Source organism: Euprymna scolopes, chromosome 6 (genome assembly GCF_053919585.1).
Source record: "Euprymna scolopes isolate OS-2025 chromosome 6, ASM5391958v1, whole genome shotgun sequence".
NCBI lineage: Eukaryota > Metazoa > Mollusca > Cephalopoda > Sepiida > Sepiolidae > Euprymna > Euprymna scolopes.
Genome location: NC_136487.1, coordinates 155,352,556 through 155,374,501, shown reverse-complemented (window position 1 = coordinate 155,374,501; position 21,946 = coordinate 155,352,556). Strand labels below are relative to the sequence as shown.

Genomic DNA, 21,946 nt, shown 5'->3' with positions numbered 1-21,946 from the left:
GCAGTCACCACTTATCAAGGTCCGGAGAAAAGTCTTACGAGGGGCGTGCAATAAGTAATGCCCCTGACCCACTTCCCATAGCAGTAGAGCAACGCAACTTGGAACAGTTATTTGTCTTTCTCTACATAGGAATGACTTCATCGTTTCCAGAACTCCGGATTTCTATGCTAATGGGATAAATAAACTTGTTTCTCGTTGGCAAAAAATGTGTCGATTCTATTGGTTCTTATTTTGATTAATAAAGTTTATTATGAAAGGAGTTATGATCTTTTGAAGTTGACCGTAAAAAAAAACGACATTATTTTTTTCACCAACCTAATAAATGATTCTGCCTCATCGCAACATACCCTTACCAACGATCTATGGTTTTCTCTGAGATTTGAATTGAGATATTCCTCCTCAGTACCCAGTATTATGCGCAACCTTCCAGTTAAGGTTTTAGGTTTAGTGCCCCCTCTTTCCTTCGGTTTTCCATTCATCTTGATCCTTTATGATCACGTGTTAGTCACCAGCCAATGCCATCATGGTGTGTGTTTGTGTGTGATGGGAAAGGCAGTTTATGGGATTACTTACAATTTCAGTTTTCGTTCTCATTAAATGTTTCTTGGGTTTCACATATTAGATCTATTGCTCTTTCTGCTTAACCTAAAACCAGTCCTTCCTTTCGCTGTAAACACTTTCTCGCACCTGAGACTATTCTCTGTCTCTGGATAGTCTACTATCAGACCCTGTATGGAGTACCGTTGTCATATTTGGGCTGGTGAATCTCTGTCCTCTTTGAAAGTCCTTGATAAGGTGCAGAAACGTGTCTGTATTTTAATTAGCCACCCTTTCATCTTCTCTGTCTCTCTCTCTCTCTCTCTCTCTCTCACACACACACACACACACACACACACACACACACACACACACGCACACAGATACAAAGACATGATGTTGCAAGTCGCAGTGCTTTCTATAAATGTCATTATGACATGTGCTTTTCAGAATTAACCCATCTATTCCCTGCTCCCTTTGTTCTAGCTTGTTTAGCTCGATGGTCTAGTGGTCTCCATCGATTCGCTGTTTTGATACCTCATTGTAATACAGCTTCATATTTCAGTAGCTTTTTTCCAAGGATTGCAAGGTTGTGGAACTCTCTTCCTGCTCACTGTTTCCCTTCTATATCCTTGGCCTTTTCAAAACTAAGACCAATGCTCATCTTTTATCGTTGCAATAATAATTCGTTCTTGTTAGCTTAGTACATCAAGCGGCTTCGTGCCTTGTTCGGAGCAAATTCCATGCAAAATTTGTGGTGTAAGTGTGCGCTTACACATTGCGCTAGAACACGTGGATATGCGGGTGCTTTCTAAAAAGTAAAAAGAAAGAAAGAAAAAAATGAGATCCAAAAAAAGAAAGAGTGATAAAAAAGAGAGAAAGTAAAAAGAGAGAAAGAAAAAACAAAGAAGATAAGATAAAAAAAAACACGCGTAGAAAAAGAAAAGAAAAATGGACAGGAAAACGAAAGAAAGGACGACAACAGGCTGAGATAGGAAGCAAAGGGAGGAGAGGAATTAAAACAATTTTGTAAAACATAACTCAATCCCAGAACTATAATGTATATTGTGGTATTAGAGTTTACAGAAAAAATAACCTTAAAAAACAATGTTTTTTTCTGGGAAGATGATAAAGGAATTAAAAAGTTATCTTTTGTTAAATATAAAAATGAATAAATATTTAATAAATAAATGAAAACAGAAACTCCCACTAGAAGAGCAATTCTGGGATAAAATCAAGCCAAACGGATTATCACAAGAAAATGGAAATAGATATACGTAAGTTAAGGTGATTATTGAGGGAAACTGGAAGGAATTTTTTTTAACTAGCCCGGTTGTAAAATGCGTTTAAATATAATATTTTAATTCATATAGATTTCATATTTATTATTATAGAGCTAATTCTTTATTGATTATTATATTGTACCCAATATATAGCAGTGGTTGTAATCGATCTATAATAGTGATTAAAAAGTTGTTTTTTTCTTTTTAGAAAATAATTTTGGTGACATCAACTAGAATCGAACCAAAACATTAAGCACTCCCGCTTTAGTCGTTACCGTTTGAGCTATTGTAAGACAGACAAGAAAGTTAAAAATAAACCGACTTTAAGGCATGAATGTATATATTTGCACCTGATTTACGCCTTCCAAGTTCCATTTTTTTTTTTAAATTTGATCTCTTAGCAGCAAAAATCACATAGAAGAACGACCCACAAATAATGCAATCATTTGACCCTACTCGCGCTGTTCTGCGACCGTGTGTCTCGGAGAAGACGCACTTTTAAAATAAATAAATAAATAAATAAAGATAGAAACAGACAGACAGACAGACAGACATAGTGAGTTTTATAAATTAGGCATATTCAATCCAGTTGGCATCGTGTGCTGAGCTGAGTCACGCCACTCATGCTTGGCGAAAAAACGTGAGAAAAGACAAACGAAATCTGACGGCGAAATGACGTCCAAAATGGCGAACACACAGATAAAAAAAAAGTCTACAAAGAAACAAACGATCAAGGTTTTTGCTTCATCGGAAAAAGCATGGTACATTCCGGTTTCATCAGTTTGAACGTCGCGACAAAGTTTTTCTTTTTTTTTTTTTTACATAGGCGTCACCACTTATCAAGGACCAGAGACCACTCGAGGAAAAGGGTTAAAGGGTGTACAGTAGTAAAATTGGACAATATAGTAATCGTTAGTAATGGAAATTCGGTAAATTTGTTAACTTAAACGGAACGGCTCATCAAAAACTTGTTTACGTTGGACTTGAAGACAACCATATTGTAATCAGTTGGAAAGCAGGCAATCGGAATAGAGTTCCATAGGCGTGCAGTTCTAAGAAGAAAAGCTTTGTTCATGGAATCTACGTTTAGGTTTAGGCACGGATAAAGAGTGTGTGTGGGGGGATTATTGATAGTGTTTTCAACTAGACGAGTGTTTCTTGTGAAAGTTTGGCAAGGGGGGACCATAGATTGGAGCTCAGTCGAGCACTTACTATGAAAATAACGATAAAACAGAGAAAGAGGTTGCAGGGAAAAGAAAAGGACATCCGCTACTAGGCTACGAAGTCTATTTTGAACTCTATCAAGACAGGATAAGTCCTTTCTAGCAGCTCCTGCCCAGATGTGGCAACAGTGCTTCATCCTTGGACGTACCTGGCTCTTATATAGTTGGAACAATCGAAAAAAAGTTTGGGTTTGTTTTACAATCTGCAGAGATTCAAAAAGTGGCCAAAATTCGAATACAGAACAAATAAATATTATTAAAGACAAGATGAGTTACTCTTCTACTTATCTGGATTTTTTTAGTGGTTTTTAGTGGTTTTTAGTGGTTTTGCTCATTTTAAAATGTTTAATCAGTTCGAAAAAAAAACAAAACAAAAAACAACCAAAGTGTTTGGCGATTACGCGAGAGCAAGAAAAATGGCCGCGCTCTTTGCTCGCAAAATTCCAAATTTGAAAATGACTTAAAACTAAAATATTATACAAATTATACAATCTGTGTCACTATAACATAAATTGAGTAGTTTTCTGGCAAAAATAATAAAAGAAATAATACTAAATAATAAAAAAAGCAAAGGAAATTTCTATATACAAAAAAAAACATACTCATCTGTTGCACTAGATACCATGAAACTGCTTCCCAACCGACTACAAAATGGTCGAATTCGAGTCTTAATGAGCCACCCTCCTAGATAATTAATTCTTCTTAACTAATATTTTGCCCATTGCAACTCTTGCTTCGAGGACGCTTGTCCAGAACCCCCCCCCCCCCATCGTGAGTCGCATCATGGTGCAGATTGCGAATTTACGTGACTGATTTTCGCCATCCCTTCCGACCCAGGACAATTCGGTTGACGGATGTGTCCCTCTTGGCCTTCATTAATGATAAAAAGAAAAAAATCACTTTTTATTATAATAATATTTACTTCCCTTACACCACGTGAAGATCAGACACAAGGGTCAGGAAAGTGGGATTTAAAGACCAGCGTCACAGAAGAGGAGCACTCCGGCATGCAACAATAAACCCTTGAGCAGCCTTATTGGCATTCCTCGGTAGAGGCGCTTCAGACGAAGTGAGAAGTAAAGTCTAGGAGGGTGAACCTCTTAGAACTACACAGGGCTAACAACATAACGCAATCAACAGAAAAAAAAAGGGTTATTACAAGAATGATTTTGGTGCCGAGGTAGTAATAAAAAAACAAAAACAAAACAGTGGCGACGTAATTGTCTGTTCGTGCGCCGTGTATCCGACATTGGGAAATCTGGGCGTACAACCAAGACCGTCTTAAAAGACAAGATGGCCGGTGAGCAAAAATAATTTAATCTGCTGACGTCATCACGGATAGTCCATACCGGTGACACCGGTAGTCACCGGTAGGCATTCGTAACGTCTTGAAGTCAGTGTAATATTTCTTTTTTTATTAAAATGCCTTCACGGTGCATCGTTCCAACTTGCTGAGGAAATTATCGTAAAGGACCAAAAGGTGACAGTATTTTCATTTCCGAAAGATAAAGAATTATAATGCAGTAAAAAAAAAAAAGATTTTACACCATCTCCATTCAGCAAAGTAAGTTTTAACGTGCTCCCCTCCCCCCTGTATTTAACACGATGTAACTATAATTTAATTCAATATTATCATCCTAAATGTTCTACCATTCAAAAGAAGAAGCTTCAAATAAATTGCTAATATTAAAAAAAAATTTTTTACAGCATACAAAACTAATGAAAATGCGAGACAACATCGACTCTTTAAAACACGATTTTTTTAAGCTGTTGACACACGTTTAAAAATCTAACAAAAATTAATTTTCCTGAAATTTTTCAATATTTAAAAATAAATTATGCCGGCTGATAAAATTTTAAAACTTTTTTTTAAAGCTAGAAAGATAAAATTTAAAAATACTTATTTTATATATATATATATATATATATATATATATATATATATATATATATATATATATATATATATATATATATATATATATATATTTGTTTTTTGACAACTTTTTCGAATCTATGTGTACAGTAATACAAACCCACGTATTTTAACAAACTGAAAATATGGATATAAAAAAATGATTTTGCATGTTATTTTTGTTATGTGGTGAAATAATCTTAAATAAGAAACATGATTTTTTCTTTAGGTTAATTTTTTTACTGTGCAATATTTCATGAATTTATTAAAAATATTGTTTTTGATTTTGAAAAAAATATTGTGGTTCATTTTGATTTAAAAATATTCATTTTGATTAAAAAATATTCATTTTGATTTAAAAAAATATTCATTTTGCTTTAAAAAAAGTTTAATTTTAATATTTGTTTATTGTCTTAACTCATATCAAATGTTTTGCTTGTGTTCTACTTCAAACATTCATAATCTTACATGAATAATTTTCATTTAATTATATTAAATAAACTTCAAGTTTATTTCAAATCAAATCGTGTTCCTTCACTTTTTTAAAATGTAATTTATAAGTAATTAAAGAACGCATTCTAATCTTTAAAATCTATAATACAACGAAATATTCAATTGCTTATAATATACTTAAACAAATAACTTGTGTTTTTTTTAATTATTTTTTTGTTATTAATATTAGATGAGTTTCAGTATAAATCGTGTTCTTTCTTTATTTCTTTATTTTAATCCAATTTTGAAGTTTTGTAACGCTGTCTGTAAAAATTACTGTTCATTATTGACAGTCTAAGAGTTCCACATATCTTGCTTGTTGGGACCTCGGCGATGACGTCATTTTTTCAGCTGGCCGGCCATCTTTATAACGAAGGCCACGGTACAACTCACGCCATCAGTAAAGTAAGTTGGTAGGTATTGGCGACACTTTTTCATTTTTTTTTTTTTTTTTGAAGTGGGGTGGAGATACACAAAACGCGCCTCAATTTTTTTTTTTTTTATTTTTTTTTTTTTACGCGTCTGTGTATCTGAACGCCTGTCGAGAGTAAAAAGAAAAGCGACGTATACGATAATGACCCAGCAGCTAAACCTCGGTTACTAGACGGTCAGAGACAGAGCCTGAGTGCGCGAATCCTTGAGAAAATATCTACTACACATTCTATTTGACCCCTGTATACAAAAATTGACCTTAAACATAAAAAAACACAAAACAAGCTTCCCGTGCGAAAAATAATAAGATTCTCTACTCGACCTTGTTTTCTTTTGATTAAAATAAATAAATATAAATAATAAAAACACACCGGCAGCTGTTCTCTATATAAATCGCGTCGATCTAGGTCAGACAATTCTCTAAATAGGCCAACGTCTGACCTACTTACAAATGGGCGCCTCTGACCTAGTTAAACAGTTTTTTCCTTGCTTCTGCGCGTTAAGTGATACGTCCTTCCGGCGGCGTCTAACTACTAACGCGCATGCTCAGTAGGCCAAGGCAGTTTTTAGTTTTATTTTTAGGTCAGGTGACCGATTTTGGTTTTTCGTTGATTAAATGGCGTGAAGAGCAATTTTTATATTTTATTTTTTCCACGTGTAATCTTTAGCTTATTTTAAAAGGGTAAACATTACTATTAGTGACATAAATTATTTTTATATATATTTTTTAAATTTACGTTCACCGCCAAACAAGGCTTATTGCCACTTGGACGTAATAAGCTACTATTTGAGACCATATTTAGGGAAGATAAGTGAGATGTCTGTTTACATTACATTTAAACTTCTGCATGTCAGTGCAGGTAGAGTAACAGGTAACATGGAAGGAATTCTAAAGTCTAGTAGTCCTAGGAAAACAGCTATAACAGTAGAAGGCATTCCGGCATATTGGGATATCTACAGTGGGATTTTGCTGCATATCGGGTTTGCTGGGGTATGTACGTCGAGAGGGTACAAATCAAATGGATTCATCAAGGCACATTCCATTAAAATACTTGTAAAATAGGCATAAGGATGCAACATTACCGCAATGGTACAGTAGTTGGAGCTTAGTTGACAGTACAGGACTTATTAGTTCGGAGATTCTTCTAAGGACCCTGTCCAAAAAGGAGATCTAGTGATAAATGTCTTGGATAAATGAACTGGGAGATCGTGCCCGAGAGCGCGCGCGCGCACACACACACACACACACACACGCACACACACGCACGCACACACACACGCACACACACACGCACACACACACACACACACACACACACACACACACACACACACAAATTCCAGGTTAGCAGAGAACAAAGAAAATACTATGTCGAACTTTGACACAGATATTGACTTCTGATGAAATAAAGAAAATACCATGTCGGACTTGTTCACACATATTGACCTCTGATGAAACAAAGAAAGAATTTGTCAATAAAAAGCAAAAGGCTCGACGAACAGAGAGAGAGAGAGAGAGAGAGAGAGAGAGAGAGAGAGAGAGAGAGAGAGAGAGAGAGAGAGAGAGAGACGCACGATCGTTACATCATTAACCGTCAAACCCAACGTCACCTTATTACCGTTGCTCGATATGTCCGACAATCACTGCAGGCAAAATAATAATTAAATAAAATAAGTTTTTAAAAAAAATTACATTTCCACCCCCAAACAAGGCACATTGCAACTTTGATGTAGGAGACTACTATCAGGGACATAAGCATCAGGGCTACTATGTAGGGAGTTGGGCAGCAAGAGGTCGGTTCACGTTACACTTGAACTTCAGCATGTCAGTACAGTTGGGGAAGTAGGGACCCGGAAGGGAATTCCAAAGTCTAGCGGTTCTGGGGAAGAAGATACTGGAGTAGAAGGCTCTCTTACATCTAGGGATCTCTACTGTGAAGGGGTGGGATCTAGCTGCTTGTCCGGTTGGTCATGGGTATTTACGTTGAGGGGGTACAAGTGCTTGCAGTTCGTCAGAGCATTCACCGTTAAAGTACTTGTAGAAAAGGCAAAGGGGTGCAACATTTCGTCAATGGGACAGAGGTTGAAGCTTAGATGAAAGTCCAGGACCTATCAGATGGGCGACTCTCTTTTGACCCTTGTCTAGAAGCGCTAGACTAGTGGCAGATGCACCAACCCAAATATTAAAATAATACATGGTCGAATGGTGGCCTTATAAAGGTACAGAATACTTTCGGGCATTAGTACTTTCTAGCACGGTAGAGAGAACCTACTTTCTTTGCAGCGGTCCTGGCAATACTCTCAATGTAATTGTTCCAATTCATGTTTCATGTGAATATTAGGCCGAGTAGCCTAAAAGATGTACTTTCAGATAAAAATTCATTGGCCATTGCTTTTGGTGGTAGAGAAAGGTTTCTTGTAGTTATTGAAGGAAAAAATTTAGTCTTGGCAGCATTGAATATGACCATCCATTTTTGTCCCCGTTGCACTACAGATCGGAGGTCATCTTCTAGTGTTTCTGCCATTTCTTTTGATATGTGTTCATTTGCTTTCCTGTCGTGTCTGTTATAGAGTGTGGTGTCATCAGCATATATACCCATCTCACACAATTTTGTCAGGGAGGTCATTTATGAATATTAGAAATAATAGAGGTCCAAGGATAGACCCTTGAGGCACCTCCGCATTTATATCATATTGGTTAGATCTACGACCGTCGAGGACAACCTCATCTAAGAAGGATTTAATTATGTCATGTATTCTTCCAGTAATACCGTATGATCTGATTTTCCTGAGGAGACCCTCATGCCATACCCTGTCAAAAGCTTTAAATATATCTAGAGCTACCGCTCTACCCTCCCCCGCATTGTCCAGTGAATGGTATATACGCTCTGAGATTACAGTTAGGATGTCTGCTGCGTAACGGCCTTGCCTAAATCCATATTGTTGCTCAGTCAGAAGTTTAGCATCTGTAAGGTGATGGACTAGAGCTTGGTTAATTATGGTTTCAAATATTTTGGCGAAGAGTGGGAGGAGGCTAATGGGGCGATAATTTACTGGGTCAGTTCTTTCGCCAGAATTCTTGAAAACTGGTACTATAGAAACAGTTTTCCAGCAGGCAGGAAAGCAAGATTCCTTAAGGCATTTGTTGCAAAGTTTGGAGAGAACTATCGGCTGAGCACTTTTTTAATAGCCCAGCCGGGATGAGATCAGGTCCACAGGCTTTTGCAGTGTCAAGCTTTCTTATGATAGCATGCACCTGAGAAGGGGTGATGTTCAGGTCGTCTAGAGTGTCGTCTGTCCGCAAAGAAAAATCAGGGAGGGGGTGGTTAGCAGGGTCCTGTGTGCAGTTGGAGGCAAACCGGCTGACAAGCATGTTAGCCTTCTCAGTTGCAGAGCAAACAACCTCATGATTGTTGGATAGTGGGGGAATTGTTGATTGCTCATTATTTACTACACTGTTGTAGATTTTCCAGAAGTCACGAGTTGCTAATTTCTGTGCTCTGATGCGTTTTTTGGTGGTTTCAGTAAATTCTCTATAGCCGTCGCTATTTCTTTCTTACAGTTACTTCTGGCTTCTATATACTTCTGTCTGTTTTAACTGGACTTATGTCGGTGAAATTTGCGGTACGTGTGCTGCCTTTGCACTATGACAGCTACACAAGTAGAAGAAAACCATTGGGGAGAGTGAGGCTTGCTATAAAATTTCCGCGTGGGAACATGTGCTTCAATTGCCGTTTTGAATCATTCAGTGGTTTCATTTGCGCAATGTTCAGCAGGAAGTGAAAAGATATTTTGCCATGGGGCGTCCCTGATGAGGTCCCTGAGCCTTTTTATAATATCTCGTTGTTTTGAGCAATGCCTGTTCAGTTTTGGCTCTAGAGTTTAGGGCGATGTCAACCATTACCACTGCATGATCGGCGTTCCCAAGTGGTCTGTGGGCATTCGTTACACAGTCATCGGGAACTGTGGTCAGAAACAGATCTAGAAGTGATGCGTGTTGTTCTTTCTGGTCTGGGAAACGGGTTGCAAAGTAACCATTTGTGATAGGGAATGAGATAGAGAGAAGTTATGTGTTGTAGTACCAGCTGCGTCTGTGTGAGTAGAAAATTCAAGCCAGTTGCTGTGGTGCACATTGAAGTCACCAAATACACGCACTTGTGCGCTAGTGTTGAAGGAGAGTGCTGTATCTATGCTGTCAGAGACTTTGTTTATTAGGGTACAGTCCTGGGTCGAGGGAGAGTGGTAGAAAAAATAAAAGTAGCTAATGTTATGTTGCATGTTAAGTCTAAAGCACATAATGGCTTGATCTACAGATTCTAGTTTAGTTTCTCTAATCAAGGGGAGGGTGTTTCGAATATAGACTCCAAGGCCATGCATATATCTGTCATAGTCCTTACGGCAGAGTGGGAGATATCCGGGCATGTTAAAGTAGTTAGAAAGGATGGAGGAGTGTAGGTTAGTCTATTTTAATGCTAAGATATCCGGGGTGTTTGTTAGGAGAAATGCTTCAACATCATTTAAATTAGTTCTAAGCCCACGGATGTTCGTAAATGCAAGCCTCAAGGAAGGAGGCAGGTTGGTTTTGTTTGAGCTTTGGCCTGGTTTTAGTTACAATGTGAAAACGTTTCTGTGTTTGATTGTTAAACGGCTGGAACAAACTAAAGTACGTATATTTATTTGACAACACGCATCTTCGCAGAAGTGCAATAAACAGGATTATACACACGTGATGAATGATAAACAGATAGGTCGTTACAAAGAGACAGACAATGCAAACAATCTATGAGATATAGTAACAATATTTCATGCATGAGCGAATGGTGATTTTGTTCAGTAACAGGACACTCTTAGTTGTTAAAAATCTACCTTCTTTGCAGCAGGTTGTTGCATAAGTTCCCGCCGTTTCATAAAAATTTTGTTCTAAAACATGTTTTGATATTTGGCAAAGCGTTATATATCATTAGAAAGCACGTGTTCTGTTCTACAAGAAACCTAACCAAACGCTATTCTACATAGATCACAAGTCCAACCATCCGAATAGTATGAAAAAAGCACTTATATCTAGCATCTGAAAAAGAATATCCAAAATATCACAAAATGAAGAATTATTCAATAAAAACAAGGAATATTACAACCAAGCCTTAGCTAGATTATGATATAAAGGACAAATAAAATTTGTTAAGGAAACTCAAAACAATAACATAAGTATAGAAAGAACAATAAACAATACAAATGTAATATCTTACAACATCTGGATGAAGAAATATAAAAATAGAAAAAAAAGAGCAAAAACAAATGAAAAAATAAAACATACAATAAAAACGAAAAAGAAAAATGAAAAGATAGACCATAATAAAACTGAAAGAGAAGTTAAAAAGAAAAATAGAAGGAAGAGTCAGATGTGGGTCAATCTACCGTTCAGCCACCATATAAACAGTAACATCTCAAGGGGATTTCACCAAATTATAGAAAAAAAAATCCCCTAAGTAAGATAATTAATAAAAACACTGTTAAGCTTTGCTTTCTCAACGTCTGCTAACTTAACAAATACCATAATTGGCTCAAATAACACAAAACTAAACAAATTTTTGAAAAACAGAAATAGGACAGAAAATGAATCTAACAATGTAAAAGAATGTAATTGCCGGGACCCTTATGAATGTCCAATGAGGTGGTACTGTTTAACTTCAAACGTAGTATACAAATGTGAAGTTATAACAAATAATGAAACTAAAGTATATCTGGGGAGTACCGGAACTTGCTTTAAGGACAGATATCGTAATCACCTAGCATCGTTTAAAAATGAAACTGAGAAAGAAAAGAACACCAAAAATAACGAAAACAACAACAATGTAAATAAAAATGAAAACAACCGCAGAAAGGACCATAATAACAGTGACAACCACAACTACTATAACGAAAATAGAAATAGAACCAATAGTAATAGCGAAAACAACCGAAAAAAAAACAAAGAAAAACTCAACCACTTTAGCAGTATGGATTAACGAATTAAAGGAAGATAAAACTGAATATAAATTAACATGGTCAACAATTGATAAGTGGGAAAAATATAAACCTAGCAAATCGAAAAGATGCAACCTATATATATATTAGAATCTTACCATATATTAATATAAAAAAATATTAAACAAAAGACTAGATGTAATCCACGGGTGTTTGCACAGAAACAAATATTTAATTTCACGCACTACAGCAGATTAGGAAAAACAAAATGCAAGGGAGATAATCGTACATAAAAAATGATACTCCGAGAGTGATCTCCCCTGCATCGGGTAATTTAATACAAATTCAAACACTAAGCAAAAAAAAAAAAAAAAAAAATATTACAATAAACACGCATAAATATTGAAATAAAATTATATAAAATTATATGATAATTGGAAAAAAAAACAAATAGGAAAAACAGTGAAAATTAAAGCAAAAATAAATAATTAATAAATAAAAAATAAAAATACGAAAGTACGGGTTAAAACGAAAAACTATCTTTACATAACACCAAAAGATGGAGGAAGCAGGACTGTGGAAATCTTTTTACCCGAATATCATGTCCAGAATGTTAAAAATATACCATTTGTTGTAAAAATCTAATGGATAAGCATCTGAAGAAGTTGGTGGGGACAGGATATTTTTACGGAATCATAAATCGTAAAATTGCCACGCATTAATGAAACAGCTGTAATGGAAAAATCCAGGAAATAAACGAAGTTATAAAAAAGAAAACGCGAGTCTTCGAATTTTCAACAAAACTTTGCACTATATATATATATATATATATATATATATATATATATATATATATATATACATATATATATATATATATATATATATAGAGAGAGAGAGAGAGAGAGAGAGAGAAAGAGATAGATAGATAGACATATATATGTATATATATGTACATATATAATATATATACATACACGTATATATATATATATATATATATATATATATATATATATATATATATATATATATACTAGACGGGACACCCAACGTTGCCCGGAATTGAGTGATAATCAACGAATATTTCACACTCCTATGTTTTTACTGACATCAAAGTCCATGAAATCGCCATGGAGGTAGGTTCACATGCCTCCGTGCAATAACTTAGTCCAAAATATATGCTATTCTACATTGAACTCTAAAGAACCTACTGTTTCTTTCATAAAATTATTTTATATAAACTTCTTTCTAGATAACGAAAAAAAAAAAAGGAAAAAATATTAAGAAATTTACGTGCGGAGTTTGAACTTACAGACCACACCATACAGAAAAAAAAAAACAAACAAAAAACAAAACAAAACAAAAAACATACAAATTTTCAAGTCTTATAAAATTCTTTGCAGTTAATAAAAAAAAATTAAGAAATTTACGTGCGGAGTTTGAACCTACAGACCATGCCATGAAAAGAAAAAAAAACACGCTATCAACTTACCCACCATAGAATTTTCACGACCCGTTGCTCTATCATTGTTGCTAAGCGACGTCATGGAAAAATGGTTTTACCGATCATAGATAAATTAAAATAACGGTTTTGATTATTGATTATCGAAGGTATTCTGAAAAAAAAACTTAACTAAGATCACTTCCAGACTTATACCTTAAAGTTCTATGAATTCTAAAGAGAATCTGTTCAGCCGTTTCAGAGTCTATAAGGAACGAACTCACATACATAGATAAAGTTGCATTTATATAATTGTAGAGGTATATATATATATATATATATATATATATATATATATATATATATATATATATACTTGTTTATTGTTATATAAACATGCTCACATCCCGCTGCTACAAATAGCCACTTGTTTCAATCAAACAACAGATATCATCAGGCAGCGACTTGACTATTCAAAAGTTCAATGAATAATTCATTGAACTTTTGAATAGTCAAGTCGCTGCCTGATGATATCTGTTGTTTGATTGAAACAAGTGGCTATTTGTAGCAGCGGGATGTGAGCATGTTTATATAACAATAAACAAGTATTATCAGCTCTTTTTATTGAGCACTATCTAACAACCTCGTTGAATTCATTAGTCCATTACTTTTGAATATAAAAAACCCGAGTATATATATATATATATATATATATATATATATATATATATATATATATATATATATATATATATATATATATCAGGCTAAGAAATATAGATCAGGCTAAGAAATATATATATATATATATATATATATATATATATATATATATATATATATATATATTTCTTAGCCTGATCTTAATTCTTAGTCTGAAATTAAGCCAGCGCTGTTTTTTTCTCTTCTTTTTATTCTTTGATCCCATTTGACTGGAGATAATTTTCTCTTTGGACTGTTGCACTGTCCGAAAAAAAACAATTTCCATTATTTCAGCTGCTTTGAAAACTTTCCAATCGGACTATATGCATTACACTGGACTTAATCTTGGACTTTATTCTTTCTAAAGAACTATTTTCGCCTTTCAGATTACCTTGAGAGGATCTTCATGCAAACTGAAGTATTATGCGCGGGTTATTTATATATATATATATATATATATATATATATATATATATATATATATATATACTAGCGGGGGTACCCGGCGTTGCCCGAGTGTTTGTTTCCGGGACGGGGGGGGGGAGTTTTAAAAAATGTTATGGTAGGTAAGTAGGAAGGATCAAACCCGGAGTCATGAGTAAAAGTAGGAAAATAAAGTGTGAAAAAAAACAAAAAACATCTGCAACGGTAACAGTTCGGCCACCAAGAAAAGTCCATTCCAGTTGTTTAGGAAAAAAAAACCAAAAAAAAACCGACTACGGTAGGTCGGCGCGAACGTGAAAATATAATGTGAATTGTCCAGCACGCTAACCACTACGCCACAGAGCACTGCAGCTTAGTTTAGTGATTTTAAATAACTTCACATGAAAGAACTACGAAGCCAAACCGGTGTTCTCTTCTCAACTGTTCCTTGTGAACGATCCCCAAACGGTGTTAAGTGGTGGCAGGGGGAGGAGGAATTTATTAGAGAGAAAATATTTTACCACTTCCATTGATCTTAACCGATTTTGGCCGTGACTTCTCAGCAGAAAAAGTATAGAAATCTAAGAGTATCGAGGAATTTGAGAAATAATAAGCCTATAACACACCTCAGATATTGTTCTGCCGTTTGTGCATATTATATTTGCATGAAATATCTTGATTTTTAATCCTATTAATGTCAAAATCAGACGAGAAAAGATGAGTTCATTTTATATATATATATATATATATATATATATATATATATATATATATATATATATATATATATATATATAATAAAGAGATATTATCCAACATTTTTTCACTTGTTTTTCTTGTCAATTTCTGACTATAATACATTGCAGTTTCACTTAATGCTATAACCAGCAAGTTCTAGCATTGCTACAAATACAATTTGCTGATTTCTTTATTTCCTCTGATGACAAAAATAGCAAGAATAGCATTCTTTGAAACTCCGCGGAATAAGAACTTTATAAATTGTTTTTGGAGTATTCAGTCGAACAATAAATTTTGATTGTAAAGTTCAACTCACAGTTTTAATTTTCTTTCTCTTGTGGACAATGTCAAAACATTGTTAATTCACTGCTCGCCTAGCAGCAGCCGAATAGCGCAACGGTTAAAAGCTCTGATTGTCGTTCGATCCTAACTTGAGGTAGCCGCACTGATGAGCTGTGAAACAGCGAAACAGTACTGTATGTGAATGACTATATATAAATATATATATATATATATATATATATATATATATATATATATATATATATATTTGATGCTATATATATATATATATATATATATATATATATATATATATATATATATATATATATATATATATAGTACCGACTTGAAAAGATTTTAAAAAATGACTTTGGTGCTATCAGCTAGAATCGAAACCAAAACAGTCGCGTTCCCTACTATTTGAACAACCGACAGATAGATAAGAAAGATTTCAAATTAAACCACTTCAAGCTATGAATGAATGTGTGCATGCGCAAAAGTAATAGAAATATGTCGGCAGGTTGAAATGAACATTTTGCATTTCAACTTGCCGACATATTTCTGTACGCGTTATTCATCTATCCAAAGATTTTACTCGTTGTGTGATTATTATTTCTTGTTAATTTGAGTGTTATGTGAACATAAGTGGTTTAAGATTTTATCGGTGCACAAATTCAAAGGCAGCTAGAAGTGGTTTAATTTTTAAATCTTTATTATTTTTCTCGCCATGACTCAGACGGTGAACAACGCGACTGGGGCGCTAAGTGTGTTAGTTTCGATTCTAGCTGACAGCACCCGTCATTTTTCGTAACTTTTGAAATCAGCACTCTATATTTAGGTACAATATAATATTCAATAGAGAATTGGCTCTGTAATAGTGAATACGAAATTTGCATGAATTAAAATATATTTAAGCGTATTTTACAATCGACCAAGGCTGGGCGTCCATCTCTCTCAGTTCAATTATAAAAATTACTTAGAACTAAGCAACGCACATACACACTTTGAGTAAGTTCTTAAGAAAAAATTTAAAAAGTATCAAAACCTTAACACAGGGACTTACTACTAAAAATAAAACATTTTTAGGTAAAAGTTCGACTTTCCATGGGCAATGTTTCTCACCAAAAAGGGAAGCATTGCTATTTTCTAGGTTGGGATCTATCCATCAAACACTTAGCGATGACAAGTTTTTAACTTTGAAATAATATTTTCTTCTACTTTCTTCTTAGCTTCTTACCGTAGGTGGCGCGGGAGATGATGATGGTCTTGTGCTTCATGACACAGCCTGACGGCCTGAGTGTCCCAAGTTCGAATCCAGTTCGTTCCACAAAAATCACTTTCTTTTAGGATGCTGTTCACGTGGTCCTCATAATCCCCGATGTCTTTCCAGAAATAGTTTTGATGGGAAAACATATCGAGGAAACCAATGCCAATAATAAAATCTTCGGATTCATTCGATGATAATGATTAAGTGGTTTCATGCCTGGTCTGAAGCGATTTCCGTAGAATATGGAGAAAGGGGATTTCGCGTGTTGAATGTCATTTCCCGTTAAAATTTTTATTTTTTCACGTGATTTAAAGAATTTCACGATTTCATTGGAACTAGTCTTCGCTGATTAATTAGTTGCTTCGGCATTTTCCGTCAGATTCCACTGAAAGCACAAAATAAACTGTATAAATACCTTGAATATTTCTGACGGTTTGGTGAGTTTGGTAATTTTCTAGAATTATAAACAAAACAAGATAAAAATATGTAGAGAAAATAATAATAATAATAAATCCACAACAAAAGTGCTTTTGGCTAAAGATAGTGTACAGGCTGTTGAATTAAAACGAAAAACAAAATGGTAGCCCTTCGAACCATAGTCGAACCTCGATTATTACTCAAAAATCGAAAATTAAACAAAATACTGATATAAACGCACCCAATAAATGCTACCAATCGTGCGAAAATGTAATGTTCTACCGTTATTTTGTTTAATAGCTCTAGTGAAACCACAATTTTGTTTGTAGTTCTAACTCAAACTTTTATTTTTAAGCAAAAAAAAAAAAACACTTTAAAATAAGTCAAAACACAAAAATATTTATCTAGGTAGGTAGAAGAGTAACTTAGCTTGCTTTTAGTAACATTTATTTGCTATATATTTATTTTTCACTTTTTAAAAAAAAATTTTTATTGGAAAATCATTGTGATTGTTTTCTTTTTGTTTTTTTTGTTTTTTCAAATTATTGATATACAAATTAATTTATGTTATTTTTTCTTATTCATCATTCTCTTTTTCCTTTCTTTCTTTGTTTTTTTTCTTTTCTTTCTATCCTGATCTCCCTGCCGGTTCTCTGTCTGAAAAAACATTTTATTTTTACTTTTTTCTCTCTTTCATTCTCTTTCTATCCTACCCTTCTTCGTAACAATATTTGGGCATTTTGTTTAATTTTTGATTTTGGAGCGATTATCGAGATTTCATACATAACCGCCGCATGACTTAAGATTGGCAACTGCTTGTGTTTCAAAGTAAATAAACGCTTTAAAATACGTTAAAACACAAAAAACTTATTCGGGTAGGTAAAAGATTTACGTATATTGCCTTTGGTAACATTTTATTTTTTATTTATTTATTTTTTTTATTAGTTTCTTGTTTTTGTTGCGTGTATTTATTGTAAAATGTTCCGATATTTCATTCTTTATTTTTTCCTTTCTTTTTATTTATTTCTTTCTCTCTTTCTCTTTCTCTCCCTGTCCACTGCCCACACACACACTCACACCAGATCCACAAAAACGCATATTTCTATTTTTTTTTTTTTTTTTTTTACCTGTTTTCTGTACTTTTTTATTTCTTTTTCACTTCATTCTTCCTTTTCTTTCGTTCTATCAGTCCTTTTTTTTTTTTTTTTCGTTTTTCTAATTTAGATCACCACCTTACCTTGCCCATCCCCCATCACCCGCTCGGTAACTTACCTTCACAACTCATACATGTACACAACCATCGAAGCGGCCAAAGCGTAGACAAAACAATTACTCAACACACCCCACTAATACCCTTCCCAGAACTCGGGGTACTTCTACCCCCCCCCCTCCTCCCGCCGCTGTTTACTCAAACCGGTTTGCCCAACCCCATTCCTAAGTCTAACCCTGAAATCCTCAAATTTAGCCGATGGCTTACGTCGTCTCAAAATTTGTGGGGAAAAAAAGCGACCCCCCCACAAAGAAAAAACAAACAAACAAACAAACAAACAAACATACAAACGAAAACAAAAAAACAAACGAAAACAAAAAACGAACAACAAACAAGCAATACACTCAGTCAGCAAGATCACATGACACACACATGGACACGCCCACTTCCTCTAGTGATTGACAGTTCTGCAAATGTTCACTTGTGGAGTGGCCCTAAAATAGAGGTTCTATTTAAAAAAAAAAAAAAAAAAAAAAAAAAACGTCTCGCCAGGAAAAAGTGGTTGACAGTAGACAGGTGGTAAAAGATAGTTATAGGCACGGGCAAAATGAACGCCGATGCTCAAAATATATAAACATTTTGACCCCCCCCCCCTTTACTTAAAAATTCACCAAAAATCAGGAAATTAATAAATTTTAATGAAATTTTCAGTATTTATCAAATAATGATCGTGGAATATAATCAACTGATTATTTTTATTCCTATTTACAATGCCTCCCTACGGGACAGAGTTAGACACCAGGGTCGTTTTTTAACGTGGAGAAAAGGTACAAAAATAAAAATTGTCTCAGTGGTGAAGGATTTCTCCTCCACTGAAAGAGAACGAGAAATGGAAGTGCCGCATATGAAGAACAGATACTACACTTTGATCTTGGCCAAAAGGCAAAATTAAGTCTTAGTGAAAATGTATTATTTTGTTTAAACGAAAAAAAAATATATATATACCTTTACTAAAATTATGGTTTTCAGTAGTAAATAAAAAACGCAAGAATTTAGTTTTGCTTTTTTTTTTTAATGTAAATAAAGCATCGTAATTTGTAACAATAGGGAATTCTTTTTACAGGAACATTACGAAAAAAGCCCCTAAAATCCGTATCGATATAACTCGAAGAAAAATTAATTTCTCGCACTACCAATATTATCATTGAATTAAGCATGGTTTATTTAATATTTTCACACGAAAAATTACAAGTTAGAAAAGCATTTCATCCAAGGCATGAAAATTGTTAAACAAAATGTTTTTACTATAGGCTTTAAAAATAAAAGTACAAGATTCAATTTGAAATTTATTTATCTTCAAAGTGTACTTTTATAAATTTTACAAAGTAAGGTATTAAATTTTTATACCTTACTTTGTAAAATGTATAAAAGTGCACTTTGAAGATAAATAAATTTCAAATTGAATCTTGTACTTTTATTTTTAAAGCCTATAGTAAAAACATTTTGTTTAACAATTTTCATGCCTTGAATGAAATGCTTTTCTAACTTGTATCTTATCTTTTTAAGAATATACTTTAAAAATCTCCTTCCCTCTATTTCAGTTTGTATTTCTCCTCACACCACAACTCATTTTTTGCAACTCCTCTTTGTATTATTACAGGTCTGAATAGTCTCTCTGTTTCAGTTTGTACTTCTCCTCACACTACAACTCATTTTTACAACCTCCTCTTTGTATTATTACTATAGGCTTTACATTTACACAGAGATGATATGTTGCTAGCCACTTTCCGCGCTATCATTATTACCATGCTCGAAAGTGCTCGACTGAACTCCAATATTTGGTTTATCATTGTAAGCGGGAACCTCTTTTTTCTACCTCATCGAAAATAAACTTTCATTTCTTTTTCTTTTTCTTCCCCATCCTCCTCCTTCCAATCTGCATAGCGTCAAACGAAATTTTTATGGACAAAGCTTATTTCCTCGGGCTTTCAGTCTGTGGGACACACTATTGCCGAACGACTTCTCTTCTGTTTACAACTTCAACCTCTGTCCCATCGACGAAATGTTGCATCTCTGCACCTATTTTTACATTTTCTGACTGTGCAGAAGTTTAAATGTAACGTGAACAGACATCTTGCTGCACAACTCCCTACATAGTATCTCTGTAAATTTTGTCCCACACAATAGCTCCTTACCTCCAAGTGGCACTATGCTTTGCTTTGACTGCAAAATTAACAATTTTGTTGTATTCAAATCGAATGTCACCAAATTATCTTATTTTTTTTAGGCGTATTAGGTTTTAATAACTAACTGAAAATTTTAAATCGATTTGTTATCGCCGGCCAATGTCTGGTTCGCATAGATCACAACAAAAACCTCTGAACAGTTTGTTGTATTTGCTGACTGGTAGTCAGTCCCGGAGCATTTTTTGTTTTAATATTTGAGTTGCTTTCTAAAGAGCAAACAGTGTACAAGACCCTTACCAACCTTACGGCCAGTTTCAAAGTAAATCGATCTACCAATCCTATGTCATCTCTTTAAAATCGATTCCCAAAACTGACAGGATGATTAGCGTCCATAAAAAAATAGCACATCATTGTGCAACTTCAAGTTGGGTGGGGTGGTAGTAATGGTATTCTTTTAAGATTTTTTAAAATTGGTTTCCTTGCAAGTTTCTCTGTCTCGAGAACCTATTCCCACAGGACTGATTCTCCGCATACTAAAATATGGTTATCTTTAACTCAAATGTCAACAACAACTAGTCAGATAAGTAATTAAACAGTCCATTGTATTGATCAATTTTGACCGACATTCTCATTCACTCTTATCTTCGAGTGGCTCTTAGCCTTTATAAGTGGTGAGCCAGTAGCAAAAAAACAAAAACAAAACAAACAAACAAAAAAAAAAACAAACAACAAAAAACAGCCTTTGAAAATTGCCTCCCTAAAGTACAAATCAAAATGATGATATCTTCAACCACCTTTACAGGCACAATTTTTATTTTTTTAGGTTTATCAGTTTGTGACAACTAATTGAAAATCTAAAATCGATTTTTATTGCCAGTCGATGTCTTGTTGGCACAGATCACAACAAAAGGTTCAGAACAGTTCGTGGTACGTGCAAACTGGTAGTCAGTCCAGAAGCATTTTTGTTTTTATATTTGGATTACCACCTATCAAAGCCAAAAGCTACTTAAGGATAATGGTTAATGATACATAATAATTACGATCCAAAGAATGAGGAACCTTATAAAACTACTGAAATTGATAAATGGTAAAAACTGTTTTTAATTACTTATGGGGTTATTTATGACAATTTTAGATAATTAAACAGTTCATTATGTTGATTAATTTTGGCCAACATTCTCATTCAATCTTAACATCGAGTGGCTCTTAGCCTTTATAAGTGGTGATCCAGTAGCAAAAAGAAAAAACAGCTTTTAATTACATATGGGGTGATTTATGATAAAAGTTTGTTGACGTTTAAATGAACGAGTTGTGTCAGCAAGGAAGCAGTTCTGCGCTAATGTCTTCCAAAATTTTATTGATGTTGGATTTTTAAATCGCAACAAAGCCACTGATTCGTATGCAGATGACCAAGCCGTGGTACAAACG

The 21,946-nt window shown here is 34.2% G+C and overlaps 1 long non-coding RNA gene across 1 annotated transcript in view; it reads right to left on the bottom strand.

Annotated features, from left to right (window-relative positions):
- Nucleotides 1-260: 260 nt before the first annotated feature.
- The window catches only part of LOC145278067 (uncharacterized), a 193,935-nt gene continuing 172,249 nt past the window's right edge, over nt 261-21,946 (bottom strand). The window contains exons 4-5 of the long non-coding RNA XR_013868306.1: nt 16,676-17,090; nt 261-1,348 (exon numbers count right to left, since the gene is read on the bottom strand). This is a non-coding gene — a long non-coding RNA (uncharacterized LOC145278067). The remainder of the gene's footprint in view (nt 1,349-16,675; nt 17,091-21,946) is intronic.